The 19141-nt window shown below is 41.4% G+C and overlaps 1 protein-coding gene across 3 annotated transcripts in view; it reads right to left on the reverse strand.

Moving 5' to 3' along the window:
- SLK (STE20 like kinase) overlaps nucleotides 1–19141 on the reverse strand; it is a 58906-nt gene that overhangs the window by 36685 nt on the left and 3080 nt on the right. The window lies entirely within an intron of this gene.

Consider the following 19141-nt stretch of genomic DNA (forward strand, 5'->3'; position numbering starts at 1 on the left):
TGGAACCCCAACCTTACTCTCTCCATTTTTTGCCTCAATTTCCTTGTCTCTTCCCACCACCATCACTTTTCTATTATTGCAGGCCCTTGGAATTGGAAGGAAGGTGATGGTTCCTTCCTCCTTTGCTCAATCAAAGGTTCACCAGTTCTCAGACTGGAAGGCTACTATAGGAAGGGGTAAGTTCTACAAATATGGGCACAAGGGAGAAAAGTCTTATAGTACCTAAAAGACTAGTCATTATTTCAGCATAAGCTTTCATAGACAACAGTCCTCTTCACCATGCAGTGGATGACAAGGACTGTAGTCCATGGAAGCTTATGATGAAAAATTAATTAGCCTAAAGCAGGATGGCCAACCTGCAACACGCCATATAACACTTTTTATAAAGAAAATCTTAAAAGTGCCACTTCACCTTAATGTCATTTTTAGCCAATATCACAGTAGCTAACTAAAGTCTCCAGGTTCAAGGGCAGTATATCTCCAAGAGGCAGAAGTATACAGCGAGAATCACAGGACTGTTGTTGCCTATTGGGGCTGTCTAAAGACACCTGGCTGACTGCTGACGAAGCCAAAAAGATAGCCTGCTTGGACCTTTAGTTCAGTCCAGAAGGACTTATTCCAAGGTCCATATAAGTAGTATTCATTGCCCCTCTGAACAGCCCCGCCCAGCCCTCTGCTTGCTCACTTTCTCATCCTCAAAGATATCTTAGCCAGGATCTCTTTGTGGATGATTTTCCTGAAGATGGTATCTATGCCTAGCTGGGCCACCTGAGATTTGGTGATCTAGACATTGACCATCTCTGTGCTGCCCCACTCAGCCCCCGCCACCTTCTACAGCCCACCCCTTACTTTCTTCAGTGCTCCACCAATACCAAACTTCTTGGGTGAGTGACCTGCCAGTTCGTGGAATGCAACTCATGAGTAACTGCCCAATTGGTTCTCTCTCCTGTCTATCGTTCTTTTCCCCCTTTTTTCTCCATTTTCCAACCACAGCAAATCAAGAAGATTTGCCCTGAATGCACCCATTGCAGCATCAGAATTTTTTTTTTTTTTGGGGGGGGGGGGGGTGTTATGGAAGAAGGGGTGTTGTGTAAGGGGGTGTCATGTAGCAAAGTAATCAACTAAACAAGCACACTAAACGCCTGTTGTGTTTTCTTTGTTATCATGTAAATACTTTTCAAAAATACATGGCAACTTTGTGTGTGCAAGTGTCCTATGCCATCACTAGATGCATGTGCATCGCAGGTTGGTCACCCCTGGCCTAAGGCATTTCAAGACATGGTCATTTTTGGCTGCATCAGAACATTCCCTAGCTATTCCCTGAAAGCATAAGCAAGTTTCTTAGGTACTTACACACTGCTTATGCCTTCCAAATTTTAATACAGAAGTGGATTCTTACTCCAAGTTAATTCTAGACCTAGCCCAATGAAAATAGAAGACATTGCATAAAATGAAAATATGCAAAGCATGTAGTATTTAGAACACCAAATCCACCTTTAGCTACAGTAATTTGAAGAGTTTATTTAGATACATCCATGCGTAAATGAGACAAAATAATTAAAGTGATGGCAGTAATGTATGGAATCTTTAGAGCATCACACAAAAGAATAAGGTTTTGGAAAACATTTACCGGGGGGGGGGGGGGGGAGAGTCCAAACAGACTTAAGAAGCAGATTTTGCTAGACATAACATTCTTATGCCTCATAAAATAATTAATAATCATATTGACTTCAGGCAAAGCATGCAAAAAATATCGCAAATAAAAGCAAAATAATCTTTTTCCTCCACAACTTTTTTGGAGTAGAGGGAGGCTATAGGGCAAGAGAAGAAATACTGTAGGGATAGTGAAAATATCGTGGGTGAGACCGGATTCAACATTTCTCTGTCCATCTCACTGTGGGTTGTGGCTGTCTTCATGGCTATGACATGTCTCTGTTTTGAGTGCAGTTTCCATACCAACCACCACAGCATTAGTAACAGACTCGCCAGTGCATTTGTTGTGGTTCTTCTACTTCCTCCAAAATATGGCCACCTAGCATCCATGAAGCTATATTTACAAAATGGCAAACGTTTAAGCACAGTTTTCCTCACACACTCTCTCAAGAGTTCCATGGCCACATTTGTGTTCACTCTTTATGCCAAGATTAAAATATGTTCCACTTTTATCTTTTGTTCCTGGAAACCAGCTTTAAATATTGAAGGGTCAGCCTTAAAATAGTTACATTCCTAAAGTCTGTATTATATGATCTAATACAAAAAACAGTTTTCAAGTCAAACAAACTGGCTGAGGTTCTTTAAGGTATCAGGTAAAGATCTTTTCCAGTCCAGTTATCCAAATGCTCTTTAAGGTGTATTCAGCCACTGAGCAATGGTCGGTCTCTCTCTCTCTCTCTCTCTCTCTCTCTCTCTCTCTCTCTCTCTCTCTCTCTGTGTCTGTGTCTGTGAGAGAGAGAGATTGTTGTAAAAGTAAAGTACTGATGAACAAGCACTTCAAATTTTTCTTCAACCTTTTCGCTTTGTGAAAGGTTATCAAACACTCAAGGGCACATGGCTAAGTATTAAGTCAAAGCCTTGTATTTTAGAGATCCAGAGGCATGGAGACCATGAACAGTGCTTTCCACTAAGAGTATAACTCAGTGCTACAAAATCACCTTTGTATAATGCCCAGTCGAACTCAAGAATGAATGCGTGCAGTCGTGTGTGCAGATAATTGTGTAATAATTTATAACAATGCTGCAATATGACCTACATTAAAAGATTATGGAGGTTAAATGCTGAAAGATGCAGAAGGCTAAAGACAGGATGTCAAATGAAACATACCTATCACCAACAGTTCCTTTGTGCTTCAACAAGCAAAATACAGTTTATTTCCATTCTTCTACGTGAATACTTCACAGAACGATGAAATAGTAATAAACATGAATATTTAATGTGTAAGAGGATCTTACTGAAAAAATGACAACTAATTTTAAGTTTTGGTTTCTGCCGTACTTTAGAAACAGTTTCTATTCTACTGTTACCTCATTCCTTCCACGTTCTCAACCAACTCAACCGCTAATTTAAACCATTTTCTTCATTACAGGGCTAACAAACAAGTAGTACACTGAGCAGCTAGCTTTTTAAGTAGCAGTTGCAAACAGATTCAAAGTTCTCGCCATAATATTACTAAGCATTCAAACAAAAAAATTGACAAGAAGGATTTTTAAAAGGGGAAGCTACTATGAAAGATTGCAATATATGAATCTTCCATAAGCATCCAAACCTTTTTATAAAATTAAAATGACAAGAACATCTGATAACTAATGGGCCAAATTCACAGGCATGTAACCAAAGAATATGTTGGTGTTGTCGGCCAGTGTTAACTGTGAGGGCAACAGAAGATTCATGTCTCTGAAGTAGTCTAGATCAGCGATGCTCAAACTAGTGACCACAGTGCATCCAGAATGTGGTCCCTGTTCATTCGAGCATTCTGTTCCGGCACTGCGCAAAGTCCTCCTCATTCATAAGACAGGGACACTCTGGGCAGTTGCGTTGTCTGCCTGGCATCTCAGTAGGCCGCATGACAGGATGTCTGGGCAGATGCAACTGCCCACAGCATCCATGTCCCCTAAATTAAGGGGGACCATGTGGTTCCTGAGTGGAACCGAAAGGTCCACTCACCAGGCAAGCAGATCTGTCTGAACCCAGATCCAGACCTCGGGCCAGAGTTCACACGCCACTGTTCTAGGTCAGATGGTCATCTATAATACATAGTATGTGCAGAAATATGCAGTCCAGTACAATCAAACAATATGCAACTGAGTGCTGATGACGTACACCATAACCTTTGGAAAGTAAAGACTATATCTAACAATGAGTTCTATGCTCAAAAGCATGCTTCCACAAACTGATTGCTCTTGGACAATGCAACACATATATGACTTTCACCAATGAACTATGCTGGGAACTAAACAAGGAAAGTATGTCCCTGTTGATTCCACCTGACTTTTCAGTAGCTTCTAATACTATTAACTACACTACAGTATTCTTTTGAGAACCATCTCCGGGATGGGGTATGGGAGCACCATGTTTCACTGCCTCCCAAAGGACAGTTCCAAAAGGTGGTACTGGCACCTTGCCTTTAGCCTAGTGGTTCCCAAACTATTTAGCAACAGAGCCCAACTAAAAATAGTTTCATTTTACCAGCTACTCAATTCCTCTGTGGCTATAATGGTTATTTGGCAGCAGTGCTTCCCCCAAGTAGCAGGTTGGTTAACCCTTGATACACAAAGCTTTATCTGCCTTGTCAGTTTCATAACTCATCAAAAATTGGGTCACGAACTACTGGTGGGCCATGAACCCACAGTTCCGGAACTGCTGCTTTAGCTTATTGTATTCTACAGAGTTCCCATTTTGTCCCCAATGCTACTTAACAGCTAAATGAAACCATTGTGGAAGGATGTCTGGGGATTTGGAATAGGTGTCAGAGGATGCTCCTCCCCCTTCATCTTGCACCAAGGAAGCAGTGTAGTGAATCAGTCCCTGGGTCAGTAATGGGCTAGATCAGGTGTGCCCAAACCCGGGCCCAGGGGCCATTTGTGGCACCTGGGGACCCCCAAACCAGCCCACAGGGAGCCCCCAGTCTCCAAGGAGGAAACTTCAGAGGAACCTCTGGTCCTCCAAAGACTTGCTGGTGCCTATGCTGGCCCGACACAACTGCTCTCAGCATAAGGGTGACTATTCAAATCATGTGTGAGCTGCAGGCTGAGGGTTCCCTCCACTTCTTGCTGTTTTACATCTGTGAGACGTAAGCTGTTTTACATCTGTGAGAACCAAATGGCTAATATTATAATGCCGTTGTACAAATCTACGGTAAGGCCACACCTGGAGTATTGTGTCCAGTTCTGGTTGCCGCATCTCAAAAAAGACATAGTGGAAATGGAAAAGGTGCAAAAGAGAGCGACTAACATGATTACTGGGCTGGGGCACCTTCCTTATGAGGAAAGGCTACGGCATTTGGGCCTCTTCAGCCTAGAAAAGAGGCGCCAGGGACGACGACAACATGATTGAGACATACAAAATTATGCAGGGGATGGACAGAGTGGATAGAGAGATGCTCTTTACACTCTCACATAACACCAAAACCAGGGGACATCCACTAAAATTGAGTGTTGGGAGAGTTAGAACAGACAAAAGAAAATATTTCTTTACTCAGCGTGTAGTTGGTCTGTGGAACTCCTTGCCACAGCATGTGGTGATGGCGTCTGGCCTGGACGTCTTTAAAAGGGGATTGGACAAGTTTCTGGAGGAAAAATCCATTATGGGTTACAAGCCATGATGTACATGTGCAACCTCCTGATTTTAGAAATGGGCTATGTCAGAATGCCAGATGCAAGGGAGGGCACCAGAATGAGGTCTCTTGTTATCTGGTGTGCTCCCTGGGGCATGTTTAAACTTAATTCAGATTAAAAAATATGCTCTTGGTCAAAAGAACTATAGATCTAAGGGTAACGTTTGTTTTCTTGAAATCCTAGGTTGATACTTTGGGAGGAATCCTGAATTCACCTTTGAGCTTGGATGCTTAGGTGTCAGCTATGACCAGGAGCATATTTGACAGTTGTGAGAGGCAGTACTTATCTGTATTATTTTAAGATGGGAACATGAATAGTCTGTTTTGGGATTACAATGGGAACATGAATTGTTTATCTTTTTATTGTGAGGTTTAAAATATAATGCATTATACAAAACATAGAAATAGCATCTCTCACCTCTATGGATTGAATGTCACAGGCCTTGAAGGATAATAATAATAATAATAATAATAATAATAATAATAATAATAATAATAATAATAATAATAAGCATGACCCTTGACTCTCGGTTTTTCCAAGGAAGATTGGTGGCACATCAAGCATATGCACACTGTTTCTCGAACAGTGGATTGGGATCCAGTAGATGGGTCGCAAGTCAATTTCAGGTGGGTTTCCATTCATTTCAATATTTTATTTTTAATAGATTAGACCTGATGCTACCCTGGGATATGATTGCATTTGGGAAAATGTTACAGTCCTGTATTTTAACAAGCTACTACGTATAGTTTTTTATTTTTTTTAAACAATGTTAGTAAATGGGACTTACTCCTGGATAAGTGTGGGTAGGATTGCAGCCTAGGATTGTTAAAAATTTCCTGCTTGATGATGTCACTTCCAGACAATTCATAACTTCTGGTGGGTCCTGACAGAAAAGTGGGTCCCGGTGCTAAATGTGTGAGAACCACTGCACTAAGTAATCTGCTGACCAGACAGGACTTCACACATACCGTATATAGGTCCAGCCTCGTTATACACAGATTTTTTAATACATGGATTTGACTCAACACGAATGGCCCCCCTGAAAATGAGAAGGAATTGGGGCTCCTGGTGAAGGGAGGGATTGCTGTCTCCCAGTGAAGCCTAAGCTCCTAGAGAGATTGATTGCCTCTATGTGCATTTCAAAAGGTCAGCAAGGCTGTTTTTAAATCACCAGAGCAAAGAAACTTTTGTTTTTCAAACTAATTTGCTATATTGCATTTTTTGCCATCCATGTGAGTTCTTGGAACGGTACCCTCGCGAATAATGAGACTCAACCTATATATTACTTGAACATTATATCCAATATGTGGTGGCGAGACAAGCACCAGCTTGCTACTTAATCTTCTTTTACTTTGTACAGTTGTGTTCAAGTTCTACAATACTGGTAATATAATCCAAATTGTTTTATCTCATCAAGCAAACGGCATCTCTTCATTTCAATACTTGTAAAAACTTGCTTTTCCTGCTGCTACAGATTCAAATTAGTTGTCTACTGCCAGTTTGGTATATCCTTTAGCTTGCTTACTGATGCTTCTGCAAACCAATCTCTGCAACTGGAGCATTCCAAAGGGTTAACAGAAGTCAAAGAAATATATCACTCTCCCTATGGGAGAACAGTTAATTGTAGATGTTTTTATTTTAAAGAATATTCTTTCATGTGTGTACACAGGTTAAACCAGGGGTATCTAACTCAACTTTTTGCAGGGGTCACATTGAATTCATGGCACCTGCTGAGGGCCGGTGGTCTAAAATCCAGAGTTCCAGGACTGCCCACCTCTGAATGCAACCAAAACTAAATTCTGGTTACATCCGGAGGATTTTTGAGGGTCCCCAGCCCTCAGAATGGTTCTCAAAACCAGGTGACATTTTAAGGCCTTCTGAGGTCTCGGAACATCATTCTGAAGGTGGGGGAGGCAGTGCACAGCCCTCAGAACACCCTCTGGATACAACCAGAGCACAACTTTAGTCTCGTTTCTAAGGGGCGGGGGGAGACCCTGGACCTCTGTGGGTCACCTGAAGAGGTGCTGCGGGCCATATCTGCCCTGTGGGTTGTATGTTTGATGCTCCTGGGTTAAACAAATAACACTTTCAGAGCTTCTTAATCTGTGTATCCATAGCAAAAGGACACTCTTGGAACCAAGAGTTAGAAAATACATAAATTTTTCCAACTGATATGAATCCCAATATTAGAAATAAACAACTGTGAAGAAGCTCCAAGGCAGCAACTCCACACATGCCTCTGTGCACCTAGTTCATTTTTTAATATCACAAATGTACTATGGCCATTGTTCCTCAGCTATCTCCTTAAAAGAATTCAACTAAAGTTCCAAGAAATGAAATATAGCAAGTCAGCACTTAATAGGTTCTTGGAAACTGCAACTTTAAGCAAAATGATTTATAACGAAAACAGTTTTACAGAATATACAAAGAAACAAGAGAAGTTCCTACTGCATAGTTCTGGTCAAAAAACATCACCAAACTTTTAAATAAGGACTCACAACACTGCTAATATCAAACACTGAAATAAATGTGAGCTTTCTAGGTCAGAGAAAACCCATGCAGACATGGAGAAAGCATGCAAACTCTACACAGACAGTGGCCCTGACTGGGAACTGAGTTTTTTCTCAACAACTTTTATAATGAAAACTACTTATACAAAACTACTTATAATGAAATGACTTAAAGTGAAAACTTGCTGCCACAAGTTTGTAGAGCTTCACATAAACCAAAAAAGGGCTACAGGTTACATGATCTAATCCCTCTGAAAGGGCTCTCTTAGAAGTTACACTTTGCACATAGTGTATAGATGCAATTTTGCATATAGTGTATAGATGAAATTGTACAGATGCAATTTTACCAAAAACGGTTCAGCTCAACATTTTTGTGGACAACAAAAGATAAAGATACCACTGGGATCTCACTGCATCACTGCTTTCTCCTTTGAATACATCCCTTTCCCCTTTAAACAAGCCTTCTCCAACATGAGTTTTACCATTTCTGACAATGCAACAATATCTCAATGATGCTTCAAAAATGGAACATTGCACTCTCTTCAGTACAGCAAAAATGCAGTCATAAGGAAATGGCATAATGGTTATATGAAAACACCACATACAGAGGCAAAATTCATACAAAGACCAGATGTAATCATATGTACTCATGAAATTATCCAAATTCTCTCTCAGGTAAGTACTTTCCCTAATAAAGAACACAAGAATCATCTTACAAAAAAAGTCCACACAAGAATGAAAAACAACAATACAAGCAACCCAGACAATCTACAACCAATTTGATTCCAAGCCAAACAGAATGAAATATGGAGACTCACTCCACTTTGTCTCAAAAGAGCACTGAGTGGTAAGCCAAGTGCTTTGTGTGAGGTTCTGCAGTGTGTCCCAGACTATAGCCAAGTCACACAGTGTTTAATTAAAAAGATGTGTATGTGTGAAGTCCTGGTATGCAAGGTTCAGTATTCAGTATTCAGTATTATATCCACTATCCCCACTAACTCACACCAATTACTTTTACACTACAATTTTAAAGTTCTTTACTCCTAAGTAAATGAATACAGTGGCTGCATCTGCTGCAGCTCCTGATGTCAGGAGGGCAAGTCAACAGCAGAATGCTGCTACATTTTCTTGTTTTATTTTTCCAGCCTACTGAAATGCAACAGCATGCCTGTAAGCAAGCAGACTGACGCCTCCTGTCTTCTGGCTAAGCAGCATCTTCTGTTTAGGATCTGATCATGATCATTCCTCCGAAAGGCTCCCACAGATACCATTGCAAACAGCAGTTGGCCAGAGGAGTAGGAAGAATCTGATTTGGGACAATAGTTGAGGCAGAGGGTTAGAACTCCTTCTCCCCCATGCCAGAGTCCTGATCCAGCTGCTAGTTACTAAGTAAAAAACCAACATAGTATCCCTAATCATGTGCTCAAAGTACCATTTAGTTAGACCTTGAACATATAATCCATGACCAAGGGTATTCCACACTCCTAATGGCTCACATATATCCTTCCAATCCTCCATCCCTTCTAGAAACACGTTAGTACTCTCCATAGAAAATTTCCTTCTTCCCTCCCCCTCACTGTTAGTTTTGCTTTATCTATCAAGAATTTGGTAAATCACATTATCAGTAAAAGTGTCAAGAGCCGGGCAATACCCTTCCTGCAAACAGACTGTTTATTCTTTCCACTCATCTTATCTCTTTAGCCTGCCAACATCCTAAAATAACCATAGTGTAAACACAGCTGGCATTCATGACAACTTTCATGCACTCTGACTGATTATGTATGATTTGACAGCCAAATAGTGCGAAATCTGGTTTCAGAAAACAATATCAGAGTTTTCCTAGATGGCATTCAGGCAATTTTAAGGCAGCGAGGATAGAGCTACACATACAGTTTCCACAGTGCTGCCCCAGCACTATGGAAGTTATGCACACGATTGGTTGAACCCTTCGGCTTTTGAGCCAGCAGCTACAAAGTTAGAACAGACAGCCACACACATGCAGCAGTCACTGCAACCCTGAGTAAAATGAGACAATGCTACAGAGACTGCATTCATAACTCTTTTTGTCTTCCTAATAACACTTAACAAGAGCCTGCCCAATTTAGAAACAGAAAACAAATGTTAGTTGGCAACCTTCAGTCTCGAAAGACTATGGTATCGCGCTCTGAATGGTGGTTCTGGAACAGCGTCTAGTGTGGCTGAAAAGGCCGATTCGGGAGTGACAATCCCTTCCACACTGGGAGCAAGTGTAGTCTGTCCCTGGTCTGTCTCCCTGGCTATGGGCCTTCCTTCTTTGCCTCTTTGCCTCAGTCTGTTGGCCAAGTGTCTCTTCAAACTGGGAAAGGCCATGCTGCACAGCCTGCCTCCGAGCAAGATGCTCAGAGGCCAGGATTTCCCACCTGTTGAGGTCCATTCCTAAGGCCTTCAGATCCTTCTTGCATCTTGTATCGCAGCTGTGGTCTACCTATAGGGCGCTTTCCCTGCATGAGTCCTCCATAGAGGAGATCCTTTGGGTTCCGGCCATCATCCATTCTCACATGACCGAGCCAACGCAGGCATCTCTGTTTCAGCAGTGTATACATGCTAGGGATTCCAGCTCATTCCAGGACTGTGTTGTTTGGAACTTTGTCCTGCCAGGTGATGCCGAAGATGCGTCGGAGGCAGCGCATGTGGAAAGCGTTCAGTTTCCTCTCCTGTTGTGAGCGAAGAGTCCATGACTCGCTGCACTACAGAAGTGTACTCAGGACGCAAGCTCTGTAGACCTGGATCTTGGTATGTTCCATCAGCTTCTTGTTGGACCAGACTCTCTTTGTGAGTCTGTTTGGAAAACGTGGTAGCTGCTTTACCGATGCATTTGTTTAGCTTGGTATCGAGAGAAAGAGTGTCGGAGATCGTTGAGCTAAGCTACACAAAGTCATGGACAACCTCCAGTTCATGTGCAGAGATTGTAATGCAGGGAGGTGAGTACACATCCTGAACCATGACCTGTGCTTTCTTCAGGCTGATCGTCAGTCCAAAATCTTGGCAGGCCTTGCTAAAACGATTCGTGAGCTGCTGGAGATCTTTGGCAGAGTGGGTAGTGACAGCTGCATCGTCGGCAAAGAGGAAGTCATGAAGACATTTCAGCTGGACTTTGGACTTTGCTCTCAGTCTGGAGAGGTTGAAGAGCTTTCCGTCTGATCTGGTCCAGAGATAGATGCCTTCTGTTGCAGTTCCAAAGGCATGCTTCAGCAGGACAGCAAAGAAAATCCCAAACAAGGTTGGCGCAAGAACACAGCCCTGCTTCACTCCACTTCAGATGTCAAAGGGGTCTGATGTGGAGCCATCAAAGACTACAGTGCCCTTCATGTCCTTGTGGAAAGACCTGATGATGTAGTAGCAAGCAAAATCTCTACTGCACCATGCACCAAGCACTTGGACAGGATAACTGGTGATGGCGATAGCAATGGATGGAAGAGTCAAGGAGAGAAGCACAGGAAAAACACAGCAATTTGAAACCATTCCTTAAGAAGTCGTTATTACTGCTTTAATATCAACAAGACAGTCTGATACATGAAGAGCTTGCATGCCTGCCATAACTCTGCTTGCTTATTGTCCATTCCCACTTCTCTGTTGCCCAGGCAACCAACAACACTACACAGCTTGGCACAACAAGCCAGTAAGATAAAATGGTAGGTCAACAGCATCTTATCTACAAGAAGCAATCTGTGGATTCAAGAAGGGCCTTTTCATTCAATGCATTAAATTCAGAAAAGCCTGTAACTCAGTGGAAGCCTACATTCTTTGCAAGCAGAAGGTCCCAGGCTCTATCCCTGATGAAATCCATGGTATGAATGAAGAGGATCGCAGAGCTATGAAAGATCCCTCTCAAATCCTGGATAGTCACTGCCAGTCATTGTAGAGCAGTGTTTCCTCAAACTGTGGGTCAGGACCCACTAGGTGGTTCACAAGCCAATTTCAGGTGGATCCCCATTGATTTCAATATTTTATTTTTAATAGACTTGATACTACCATGGTACATGACTGCATTTGGGAATTGTTACAGACCTGTACTTTTAACAAGCTACTCTTTTAACAATGTTAGTAAATGGGACTTACTCCTGCGTAAGTGTTGGTAGGATTGCTAAAAATTTTCCTATTTGATGATATCACTTTCTGGTCATGACATCACTTCCAGTGGGTCCTGACAGATTCTCATTCTAAAAAGTGGGTCACGGTGCTAAATGTGTGAGAACCACTGGTGTAGAGACAACTGAATCAGATGGGCCGGCACTGATGTGGTATAAGGCACCTTACTATGTTCAACTCAGCAAACTGACCATGGATGAGAATTGCCTACTGCTTAGTAATGACCACTTCTCTCAACAGGACTAACCCTTTCTAATCTTAGGCCTAATCTTAAATTAAAATCTACACAGGACCTACCAAAGGTACACAGGGGAACTAAAATTCATAGCCTAAACGTTTCAGACACAATACAGGTGGAGCCTATTTATCAGCATTAGTTCCATTCCCTGACTTGATTAACAAAAACATGTTGTGCTAAATTCCATAGAGTTATGCAAATATGATGCAGCCTGACACTTGGGACTGGAAGAAAACTAAGGCAGATGTTATCAATCCCCTCCCCTCCTTCGCCTCTTCCCCCCCCCCCCACAGATGCTCCATGCTCAGTCCTCCCCATTGCTTCTTTCACAGGTGGGATGCTGAGCTTTTAAGAGTCCAGTCCTATGCGTTTCTACTCAGAAGTAAGCCCCATTGTAGTCAATGGGGCTTACTCCCAGGAAAGTGTGGAGAGGATTGTAGCCTAAATCTCATGCTTTGCTTGCTGGGAAGACTTGCTTCCTGGGCTGTTTTGTTTCCATAGGCTGGAGCACAGGAAGCCTGTAGCATGGGGGGGGGGGGGAATTGGGAAACACTCCCTGGGTTTTTTAAAGTAATCCCCTCTGTTGCTACCACACCTGCCCCGTGTGTGTGTGTGTGTGTGTGTGTGTGTGTGTGTGTGTGTGTGTGTGTGTGTGTGTGTGTGTGTGTGTGTGTGTGTGAGAGAGAGAGAGAGAGAGAGAGAGAGAGAGAGAGAGAGCGCTCCACCTTGCTGCACATGCTCTAGTTACAGAGGTTTTCCAACCCCCCCCCCCATCACCTCTTCAGCCTGGGCTGGCTCAGAGGCTCTAAGACTGTTCCTTCGAAAGGGGAACCTCTTCCATGGCTCCAGGGCTATTTCCCTGTCTGGGCAAGGCGGAGCCTTTTTGCAGAGTTTTGGGTTGCCTGGAAATGGAAGCCAGCGCAGGGCAAAGCAGGCAAAGGTGTGTGTGACTTTCAGTACCCCCACCCCATTGGAGTTCAGACAAATCCAAAGAAAAAAAATCTGTGGATAAATAGGTTACACCTGCACACTACGGTTTTAAGAAGATACATCATGACCAATGGCAAACACAAAAAAGTGCCACTTGTAACACCTCTTTTCAAAAAATCAAGCAGTACTCAGGTTTGCAGCTTTGCTAATAGTTCTTTATGAGAAGTACAAACTTTAGCTGCCTAAGTTTGTATGCACATATACATTTGTCTTTAGAAGCAGTTCAGAAGAATGTGTCTACTTGTCTGCCCTGTTTTAACAGACATGTTGTAGTATCTAGTTCATTTAACCAGAGAATGAGGATGGGTTTCTTCTACTTCTTTGTCCAACCTGTTTTATTAAAGTGGTCATGGAGGAACCAGTTGGCTGAGTGGTGGAAGTAAGTAAATCTCTTCATTGGGAGAGGGAAGACTTATAAAAAGGCTATTGTTAGATCACTGAAAAAGTCATCACTGGATCTCACCACCCTAGATTAAACACCAACTCATAGTTGAATTTGTCATTCTTGAGCAAAGTGATCAAGCCAGACCACTCCAGACTTTCCTGTGAATGTTTAGGATACTGTATTTTGATTCTTTTCAATTTGGGTTAAGATCCAGTGTTAGAATTGCAACTACCTTGATTTAGGTTGGTTTAGGAAGCACAGATTTAAGGTGGTTCCCTTCTTGCATGCCAGAAGGTTTTAAAGAAGGTGGCTGAGGGACTGTTGCTCAGTCACTTGGCCGATGGGGTCCTGTATGATTCCATTTTGTATCCCATGCAGTTTAATATCTATGTAAAACTGCTGAGACTCTCTCCTGTCCCATCTGATAGTAGGGAGGCTGTGGATGTTCCGAACTAGCATCTCCCGTGGGCTAACGCCTACTCTATCAGATGCAACACCTTTCCAATATATATTACCTATCTCTTTCACCTAACATAGCAACTACCATCTGGTAATGTCTATTTTCTAGTAGAAGATAAAAGTTGTATTTTCTACTTATTGCTTTTGTTTTATATACTGTACTGATATATGCCCTAGTTTTAATTTACTGCTTCTAGGACACCTTTATGGGAATAGTCGCCTGATGGCACATAAAATGGTGAAAACATAAAAGTTTTCACAAACTTATTTTGGGGTTCAGACCTGCTTAAGCTATTCATGTCTGCTCAAAAGCAAGACTCAATGAAGCATGTATAAGACTGCAGACTGTACCTCTGAACTAAATAAGAATCTAGGAACCAACTTTCTATGCTCTTATCTGTCACTCTATAATTCCTATGATCAGGAGATAATAATCACTTATAGGAGTTCCTACAGCACAGTACTTGTAAAAGGCAATATAGGATTTTCTAACCTACATGAAATACCCCCCCCCCCAAAAAAAAACTAAACTCCACCTGACTATTTCACTTAAGTTTTGCACCTTTTTGTTTTGTCTTTTCATAAACAGTTCCTTGGCAGAACTGTGAAATTCTGCAGTAATAATTGGTTGGGGAATATTTTCAGCAACTATTGTGCAGCTTAATGCATATTGATGAAATATCTTAGTATTAAAATTTATGCTTTAGTGGAAGAATGGCAAATGCTAGGTGCATTCAAAACACAATATGTTTCTTGGGTCCACTAAAAAGAAACATCTGTGTTTAATTCCAGTATAAATGATAATGTTAATGTTCTGGGATTAGATTAACAGTGATTTTGTAACTAATACAGTTATCACATCTCGTGTGTGTGCACGCTTCTTTCCAGATGTATTAACAGTGCATATGTTTGTAGAGTTTAATCCCTCTGTTAAAAAAAATAACGTGTAAGCACAGGCAGGTATTTAGATAATCTGTCTAGATATTTTGAAGGAGAATTTGCAGTGGGAGTTTAATTGTGTATTAACACCTGGGTGTGTCCTGCCGCTGTCTAACATGTGCACACATCATGACCACAGTTATTTTGTCAGCAGTTCATCAAGCAACATGCTGTGATTCTACTGTTTTTAGCTTGCTATCTATTTTCTTGTCAGGGAAGACAACACAAGTTGAAGTGTCAAGCACTAAGCCACAATATAATGGTCAAAGGAAATTAACAGAACAACTTCAAATATGTACTAAAGCAGCCATTTTCAACCACTGTGCCGTGCACACTGGTGAGCTGCGAATGGTTCCCTGGTGTGCCACCAGAGTTTCATGGAGGGTCATTTATTAATAGGACCATTGGGGGATACAAGCCCCCTACCAACAGCATGGTGCGCCTTGTCAATTGTCCAAAAACTGATGGTGTGCCTTGACAATTTTAGTATCTTCGCAGTGTGCCATGAGACGAAAAAGTTTGAAAGTCACTGTACTAGAGGCTCATTTCACTTGTGGGGTAGGGCGACATCAGGCTGCAATTCCCAAGCCACTCATTAACTCTGCAAAACAATGAAAGCCCTTTTCCAAAAATACAGCTTTAAAATGGAACAGCTTACATCTTTATTGCAGTAGTTCAAAGATATCACACAAACAGTGTTACAATCCAAAGTAAGTTGATAATAATAAAAACCAGTTGTGATATTAATCATGGTCCTCAAATTAGCCAAAACTAATTGTTGCTAGTGCAATTACTAGTCTACAGCTACAATATCTGATTATCCCTGTTTAATAGTAAGGTGGGAAAAATATGTCATTTTCACTTCATTCTTAGTTGGTGCCCTCTTACACTAACTGCTGCTGCTGACTGCAATTTCCTGAGCAAAAGCAAACAAACTGCCTAAATCTACAGTACAGCAAGTTTTATGTACATGCTCTTATTGATGGAGGGAGCAATATTCCTTCAGGACTTCTAATTGCTTTCCAATGACAAGTGGTCCATTAGAATGAAGAAAAAAGGGGGTCGGTTGGTCTTAGTGACCATATTAAATGAACATTGGAGAACAGCTAATGTTTGCCCAAGGTCACAGATCTTTTCAACCATTTTATTCTCCAGAATGAAGTTTTATATCAGCATTTTTAAATTCTTTCTGAAAAAAATATTCAAAAAATACCTTAAAGAAAATGTATACATGCCTTCTTTTGGTGTACTCAGCCCCCCCCCCCTTTTAAAACAAGCAAATCATCCTGAGGTTTTTGAAAGTACACATGACTTAATTTCCAACTTGGAAATGATGATGCTCTGCAAAGGAACAAGTAGATCAGGTATATACTCTAAATTTACATTGCCTGTACCCAAGTGCAATAAGACGACTCCAGATTTCTCATTAGGAAAATATCTGAAATGCGACTAATATAGAACAGGCAAGAATCAACTTGTATACTGTAGTGCTTTGATTTCAGGTATTAAAATGATTAACCTAGCAACAGCACTGAATACATATATTGGTATAATGGAAGAACAATCCTATTCTTTCTTTTATATTTTCACAGTGAAATCCAACATGTTTATTCAGAAACAATTTCTACCATGTCTAATGCATCTAATGGCTCAATCCAATTTGGGCCTTCTGCTGACGCAACTCGCGTTCTGTCAGCAGAAGGCCCAAACCATTGGCATAGCAGCTGAAGTAACAGTGTGCAGAACAGGGCAGCCAGCACAAATGGCTGTGACCCCACATGCATGCCACCAAGGAATAGAGCCACTGTAGATGTGGTAAGTTGGCAGTGGAGGTGGGCCATGGACAGGGCATTCCAAGGGAGAAACCAGGGAGTGTTTTGGGGCGAGGGAAGGAGTGGATCTAGCAGCAGCCACACGCACCATATCCTGTTTCCATAATCCCAACCCAGAACGTTCCCTGGACTTATGTGAGCTCCATAGCTGGCATGGGTCCAAAGAGACCCGTAGGTAGCCAGAAGACCTACTCAGTGCATTGCTTAGTGACAGGGATGAGGAACATCACCCCAATCACCAAGTGAGGTTTGACATTATGTGAAGCCTCAAAAGGCAAGGGGAGCCGCATTCCCCTCATCTCCAGAGGCTTTTCTGAGACTCACAGAGGCAGTGTGCACCCGCGCGCTGACTCAATGAAGATCAGAATGTCTGTTTTGGGTGAAAAGACACAACTTCCGGTTTCCCAGGAACCCAGAAGTCATGTGTTTTCACCCGAAATGGCCAGTCTGAGCCTCAAAGAGGCAGACTACAGATGTGCGCTGCCTCTACAAGGCTCAGAAAAGCCTCTGGATTCGAGGGGAGCACAGTGCCCCTCAGCTTCAGACGCTGGGGGAAAGGGTGAACAGGGATCAGCTGTGGCCATCACATATGCAGGCTGTAGCTGGCCAGAATGTCGCTAAGCGATGCTCACCTATAATCTTTTTTTGTTTTTACACTTACCCCCTAGTTTGTCTTCTGGTTGCCACCCACCCCATAGCATGCAGCACAGCCTCTGTTGGCCTAGCTGTTTAGTGGAGGATAGGATTGGGCCCTTGGCTTGCGATATTGTATATGCACTTGTTTCCATGCAAGTTCCACTGAACTTAATAGGACTTCCTTCTAAGATGCAGGATTGTACTGACTCCTTGAATAAGTGCATTTAAGATTACGGTCTTACCACAAGAAAACCTCTATCTACTTTTAATCTTTCCATTAGACTCCAGTTTTCAGCTTCACTGTGCAAGTGAACAACATGCAATATTCTTACTGAAGTCAACAGAAACCAGAAGATTCCTTCATGGATCACATAGTTCTAACTGTTAAGAGAGCAAGTTTTAAGACAATTTTTAAGATGCTGATCATTAGCAAAGTATCACAATCATAGTGAAAATCCATCTGGTAAATCTACATGACTTCATATGAAGATTTCTCATTAAAATAACATCTGTTTAAATGTTCTCCATTATGCATAATATAACTTTCATTGTCATTCATAATCCTGTATTCCAAATACACATCAGACTAAATCAGCAAGTTTGAATGTACTTGCTTTCAATTTTGCCTCATTAAACTTTAAAGTAGAACCTGATGTCCAATATTAAAAAACAAACAGCTAATGTTTGCACTAATGTAAGTCACAACCCTGTATTTAACTAAGCATTTCAGTAACACTCAAGAAATAACAAAAAGTAACTACTCCTGCTAATTGGGTAAGAGGCACTTTTTCAAGTGGGTGCTCCTCTTTTTTTAGCAGGGGGAGAGTAACTGGCCTACCTCACCCCAGCAGTGTCTGTTCTAGTGGCTGTCTGCTGGTGTTCTTTTGCATCTTTTTAGACTGTGAGCCCTTTTGGGACAGGGAGCCATTTAGTTATTTGATTTTTCTCTGTAAACCGCTTTGTGAACTTTTAGTTGAAAAGCAGTATATAAATACTGTTAATAATAATAATAATAATAACAAGGCATTAGACTACAAAGCATCCCAATTGAAATAAGTTTCCAGATGCTTTCAAACAGCCACTTCCACTAATGACCACTACATCATCTTATGATTGGGAATGTCATAAATTACACATTGTGCTAAGTGAAGAAGTGCTCTGTTGCCTGTTCTGAATCTCCCACAAATTTGACTGAGTAACTCCAAGTGTCAGTATTCTAATCACTATTTTGAAAGTTAAGGTGACTTTTGATAGAGTCAAGAGAAAGCCATAATAATTCTCAACAGAAAACAATGCAACCTTTTATTCTCAAAGTTAGTAACAAGTTATAAAGAAACATTTTGAAAATTCTAAATTAGGCCCAATGCCCAATACATCCCATTTCTCAGTTGGATGATAAGGCTTCAATTGAACATCACATGTCACTGCCTCAGCAGCCAAATGCAAGCACTGTCTCCAATATGACAGGAATCAGGCGATTGATTTAATTCATATAGACAAGCCCATTCCTATATAAAAGCAGATAGTCTCTTTGTGGTTTTTAATATTTGTTGTGTGATATCAATCAGTTTAAATTACATAAGAATTTAGTATTATATACATGTCATTGAAGGAACAAAAAAAGTGCAGTAATATTTTTAATACTGGCAAATACTGGTTTGAAAGGCATTGGAGCCACTATATTAAAGTATTCC

The sequence above is a fragment of the Tiliqua scincoides genome, chromosome 3, assembly GCF_035046505.1.
Source record: "Tiliqua scincoides isolate rTilSci1 chromosome 3, rTilSci1.hap2, whole genome shotgun sequence".
Taxonomy (NCBI): domain Eukaryota; kingdom Metazoa; phylum Chordata; class Lepidosauria; order Squamata; family Scincidae; genus Tiliqua; species Tiliqua scincoides.